Genomic DNA, 6,912 nt, shown 5'->3' on the forward strand with positions numbered 1-6,912 from the left:
CCATTCCGTTCTGCTGTCGGCATCTGTTCTCTAAATGACAAATCAACTGTTTCCATGGTGCCCTACTGCCCTCTGAATTTGTTCTCTGAATGACAAATCAACTGTTTCCATGGTGACCAACTGCCCTCGGATTCTGTTCTCTGAATGACCACCCAACTGTCTCCATGGTGACCAACTGCCCTCGGAATCTGTTCTCTGAATGACCACCCAACTGTCTCCATGGTGACCAACTGCCCTCGGATTCAGTTCTCTGAATGACCACCCAACTGTCTCCATGGTAACCAACTGCCCTCGGATTCTGTTCTCTGAATGACCACCCAACTGTCTCCACGGTGACCAACTGCCCTCGGATTCTGTTCTCTGAATGACCACCCAACTGTCTCCATGGTGACAAACTGCCCTCGGATTCTGTTCTCTGAATGACCGCCCAACTGTCTCCATGGTGAACAACTGCCCTCGGATTCTGTTCTCTGAATGACCACCCAACTGTCTCCACGGTGACCAACTGCCATCGGATTCTGTTCTCTGAATGACCACCCAACTGTTTCCATGGTGACAAACTGCCCTCGGATTCTGTGGTCGTCTGGTCAGACTGAGTAGCAGATAATATTATTACTTACTGTCAAGGACTTTGCTCATAACTACTTTATTGAGAAAATAATTGACTTACTGTGACATGTGTTTGTCCCACCTAGCTATGTTAAGATGAATTCACTAACGGTAAGTCTGGATGAATCCAATGTGAAGGTAGATGCTGGTCTGTATTTCTAATCACAGTCCCATCGAAGTCATTCAGCATTCAATCTGTCTAGGACTTATTTACATTCATAAAGCTATGACACGCACACACACACACACACACTCTCTGCAGGAGAAGAGGGGAAGGATACAACTTCTCATCTCTCACACGTTCCCTAGGCCTGTGTCTTTCATGACAATGTCCCTGCTCAGCCGTAAAACGGAAGCCTGCAGAGGAGGCTGTGTATGTGTCAACGGTGTTCTACCAGCAATCCTCTCATCGCCCTGAGCCGAGCCGACACAACAGGGTCACCCTGCACCTCAGGTAACACACAGGAGACCCAGGAGGTGTGTGTGTGGTCAGGGCATTTTCTCGTCTACCTCGTCTATGTACAGCCATGGGGCAGCAGCTGTAGTGCTGTCAGAATGTCAGGTTGGAAGACAAACGTAGATCATTAGAAATAATCATGGAAGTTTACAGCTCAGAACGCTCTGTGGATGGACCGAGGCCCTGCACAGACTCACTGATCTACACAGCAACTACCAGTTCTAGTGATCCTCTTTTACAGAGATGAATAAACCTACACAGTGGAGGTGTAGACCTTACTGTGAAATGCTTACTCAACCTGCACAGTGGAGGTGTAGACCTTACTGTGAAATGCTTACTCAACCTGCACAGTGGAGGTGTAGACCTTACTGTGAAATGCTTACTCAACCTGCACAGTGGAGGTGTAGACCTTACAGAGATGATCAACCTGCACAGTGCCTTTTACAGAGATTATCAACCTGCACAGTGCCTTTTACAGAGATGATCAACCTGCACAGTGCCTTTTACAGAGATGATCAACCTGCACAGTGCCTTTTACAGAGATGATCAACCTGCACAGTGGAGGTGTAGACCTTACTGTGAAATGCTTACTCAACCTGCACAGTGGAGGTGTAGACCTTACTGTGAAATGCTTACTCAACCTGCACAGTGGAGGTGTAGACCTTACTGTGAAATGCTTACTCAACCTGCACAGTGGAGGTGTAGACCTTACTGTGAAATGCTTACTCAACCTGCACAGTGGAGGTGTAGACCTTACAGAGATGATCAACCTGCACAGTGCCTTTTACAGAGATTATCAACCTGCACAGTGGATGTGTAGACCTTACCGTGAAATGCTTACTCAACCTGCACAGTGCCTTTTACAGAGATGATTAAACCTACACAGTGCCTTTTACAGAGATGATCAACCTGCACAGTGCCTTTTACAGAGATGATCAACCTGCACAGTGCCTTTTACAGAGATGATCAACCTGCACAGTGGATGTGTAGACCATACCGTGAAATGCTTACTCAACCTGCACAGTGCCTTTTACAGAGCTGATCATGTCCATAGATCAGAGGACACAGAGGACAGTATCATGGCTCAGCTAGAGAGGAGAGGCACCTGTAATAGGTCTGATTAAAACACCTTGTCCTATCTAGCAAGGAGCTGTTCTGAAGAGACAGAGGGGGGAGAGTATATATGGACACAAAGTAGACTGCAGACTGTAGACTGTAAACTATACACTATAGACTGTAAACTGTAGACTGTACTGTAGACTGTAGACTGTAAACTATACACTATAGACTGTAAACTATACACTATAGACTGTACTGTAGACTACACTATAGACTGTAAACTGTAAACTATAGACTGTAAACTGTAGACTGTACTGTAGACTGTAAATTGTACTGTAGACTATAGACTGTACTGTAGACTATAGACTGTACTGTAGACTATAGCCTGTACTGTAGACTATAGACTGTAGACTGTAAACTATAAACTATAGACTGTAGACTGTAAACTATACACTATAGACTGTAAACTATACACTATAGACTGTAGACTGTAAACTATATACTATAGACTGTACTGTACACTATAGACTGTAGACTGTAAACTATACACTATAGACTGTAGACTGTAAACTATAAACTATAGACTGTAGACTGTAAACTATACACTATAGAGTAAACTGTAGACTGTAAACTGTAGACTGTAAACTGTACTGTAGACTGTAAACTGTAGACTGTAGACTGTAAACTGTACACTGTACACTATAGACTGTAGACTGTAAACTATGCACTATAGACTGTACTGTACACTATAGACTGTAGACTGTAAACTATACACTAGACTGTAGACTGTAAACTATACACTATAGACTGTAAACTGTAGACTGTACTGTAGACTGTAAACTGTAGACTGTAAACTGTAGACTGTACTGTAGACTGTAGACTATACACTATAGACTGTAAACTGTACTGTAGACTATAGACTGTACTGTAGACTATAGACTGTAAACTGTAGAGTGTACACTATAGACTGTAAACTGTACTGTAGACTATAGACTGTACTGTAGACTATAGACTATAGACCGACTGACCGATTCAGTCTTATGTGAGTTGTGTCTCGCCAGGTTAACGTCTGACTGAACCCCCCCCCCCCCCACACTTCAGAAAGAGCTGTTCAGAAAGCCATCTCCATGGCAACCCTTTCTCTGACTCTCCATCTTATCTGCAGAATCAGTTTGCTCCAGGTTGTGTAACTGTGCCATACAGCCGGCACTAAAGGACAGGTGGGAGAAGTCATTTTCACTTTCTGGGGTTAGAAGGAACTGTCTGTCTGTCTGTCTGTCTGTCTGTCTGTCTGTCTGTCTGTCTGTCTGTCTGTCATTAAATGGATCAGCAGACTTGACACTCTTGCTAATTTTGCACTAGCACTCACGTGTCTTTTCTTACCAGCACGGACTTGCTGATAGACGTTTTGTTGAGTTTTTTTTATTACATTTCTTACAAATGCACTAACTGCATGTCGCTCTGAATGAGAGTGTCTGCTAAATGACTCAAATGTAATGTACAGGTAATGAAGGGGAGGAGAGGGAGAGAGGAGGACAGGACGAGTGAATGAGAAGCGGAGCAGGAAGAGAGGGAGAGAGGAGGACGGGACGAGTGGATGAGAAGCGGAGTAGGAGAAGAGGGAGAGAGGAGGACAGGATGAGTGAATGAGAAGCGGATCAGGAGGAGAGGGAGAGAGGAGGACGGGACGAGTGAATGAGAAGCGGAGCAGGAAGAGAGGGAGAGAGGAGGACGGGATGAGTGAATGAGAAGCGGATAAGGAGAAGAGGGAGAGAGGAGGACAGGATGAGTGGATGAGAAGCAGAGTAGGAGGAGAGGGAGAGAGGAGGACAGGACGAGTGGATGAGAAGCAGAGTAGGAGGAGAGGGAGAGAGGAGGACAGGATGAGTGAATGAGAAGCAGAGTAGGAGGAGAGGGAGAGAGGAGGACAGGACGAGTGGATGAGATGCGGAGCAGGAGGAGAGGGAGAGAGGAGGACAGGACGAGTGGATGAGAAGCAGAGTAGGAGGAGAGGGAGAGAGGAGGACAGGATGAGTGGATGAGAAGCGGATAAGGAGAAGAGGGAGAGAGGAGGACAGGATGAGTGGATGAGAAGCAGAGTAGGAGGAGAGGGAGAGAGGAGGACAGGATGAGTGGATGAGAAGCAGAGTAGGAGGAGAGGGAGAGAGGAGGACGGGATGAGTGAATGAGAAGCGGAGCAGGAGGAGAGAAGGAAGGGTAGCCGAGGGGACAGGAGGTCTAGTGAGAGATTAGCCATGCTAAAGATGCCACTCTGACTGAAATGTGTCTCTGTGTGTGAATGGCATATACTGGCAGAGGAAGGAGCGTCCCCTTTGTTCACTGCACAGTCTAATTACTGTAAGAAAAACATGGTTGAGACTGCAGGACACACACACACACACACACAAACACACACACACACACACACACACACACACACACACACACACACACACACACACACACACACACCATGATGAGGACAGATGAAATCATTGATTAGGAGTGAGGTAGTCAGAGAGTCTCCTCCTCGAAGCTGCCAGGCATTTCATTATGAGTTAGAGCTGATTAAATCTAGATAGGGTGTTTTTGAATAAAATAGTTATGCTGCCATTTACATGTAAATGCAGAAGATGAGTTTCCTGTGGGTTAGAGGCTGAGGCGGCCCACAGTGAGGCATGAGGAGCAGCACTAATTATCGCTCCCATTGACTGCAGGCTCCCTTTAGAATTACCTGGATTTCTGCATAAATTGGTCATCAAATTTGATCTGATCTTCATCTAAGTCACAATAATAGACAAACATAGTGCGTTTAAGTTAATAACACACCAATTATTGTATTTTTCTTCTCTATATTGAATACATAATTTAAACATTCACAGTGTAGGTTGGAAAAAGTATGTGAACCCCTAGGCTAATGAGCTAATTGGAGTCAGGAGTCAGCTAACCTGGAGTACAATCAATGAGACGAGATTGGAGATGTTGGTTCGAGCTGCCTTGTCCTACAAAAAACACTCACAAAATGTGAGTTTGCTATTCACAAGAAGCATTGCCTGATGTGAACCATGCCTCGAACAAAAGAGATCTCAGAATACATAAGATGAAGAATTGTTGGCTTGCATAAAGCTGGAAAGTGTTACAAAAGCATCTCTAAAAGCCTTGATGTTCATCAGTCCATGGTAAGATAAATAGTCTATAAATGGAGGAAGTTCAGCACTGTTGCTACTCTTCTTAGGAGCGGCCGTCCTGCAAAAATGACTGCAAGAGCACAGTGCAGCATGATCAATGAGGTTAAGAAGAATCCTAGAGTGTCAGCTAAAGACTTACAGAAATTTCTGGAACATGCTAATATCTCTGTTGACGAGTCTTCGATACGTAAAACACTAAACAAGAATGGTGTTCATGGGAGGACACCACGGAAGAAGCCACTGCTGTCCAAAAAAAACATTGCTGCACATCTGAAGTTTGCAAAAGAGCACCTGAATGTTCCATGGTGCTACTGGCAAAAGATTCTGTGGACAGATGAAACTACAGTTGAGTTGTTTGGAAGGAACACACAACACTTTGTGTGGAGAAAAAAAAGGCACAGCAGACCAACATCAAAACCTCATCCTAACTGTAAAGTATGGTGGAGGGAGCATCATGGTTTGGGGCTGCTTTGCTGCCTCAGGGGCTGGACAGCTTGCTATCACCGATGGACAAATTAATTCCCAAGTGTATCAAGACATTTTGAAGGAGAATGTTAGTCTATCTGTCCGCCAATTGAAGGTCAACAGAAGTTAGGTGATGTAACAGGACAACGACACAAAACACAGAAGTAAATCAACAACTGAAGAAAATACATCCTGACCTCAACTCTATTGAGATGCTGTGGCATGACCTCAATAGAGAGGTTCACACCCAGACATCCCAATAATATTGTTGAACTGAAACAGTTTTGTAAAGAGGAATGGTCCAAAACTCCTCCTGACTGTTGTGCAAGTCTGATCCACAACTACAGAAAACATTTGGTAGAGATTATTGCTGCCAAAGGAGGGTCAACCTGTTATTAAACCTCAAAGGTTCATATACTTTTTTCCACCCTGCACTGTGAATGTTGACACAGTGTGTTCAATAAAGACGAACAATTATAATTGTTTATGTGTTACTAGTTTAAGCAGACTGTGTTTGTCTATTGTTGTGACCTAGATGAAGATCAGATGACATTTTCTGACCAATCGGTGCAGAAATCCAGGTATTTCCAAAGGGTTCACACACTTCTTCTTGCCACTGTAAAATATCCAATCTATGTCTAGATACACGACTGGTAGACAAGACTGATGCTGGTCTCCCCACCCAAGTACATCGCACACACACACACACACACGCACACACACACACACACACACACACACACACACACACACACACACACACACACACACACACACACACACACACACACACACACACACACACACACACACACACACTTAGTAATCATCAATACACCTCTCTCTCTCCAATTCAAGTTCAAGCTGCTTTATTGTCATGAAAACCATAGTGTCAATATTACCAAAGTGTCACGCCCCTGGACTTAGAGAGCCTGTTATTTTCTCTATTTGGTTAGGTCAGGGTGTGATTTTGGGTGGGCATTCTAGTTTGTATATTTCTTTGTTGGCCGGGTATAGTTCCCAATCAGAGGCAGCTGTCTATTGTTGTCTCTGATTGGGGATCATACTTAGGCAGCCCTTTTCCCTCCGTCTGTGTGGGATCTTGTTCTTTGTTTGTGTGCAGGTAGTTGGCAC

Source organism: Oncorhynchus clarkii, chromosome 24 (assembly GCF_045791955.1).
Source record: "Oncorhynchus clarkii lewisi isolate Uvic-CL-2024 chromosome 24, UVic_Ocla_1.0, whole genome shotgun sequence".
Classification (NCBI taxonomy): domain Eukaryota; kingdom Metazoa; phylum Chordata; class Actinopteri; order Salmoniformes; family Salmonidae; genus Oncorhynchus; species Oncorhynchus clarkii.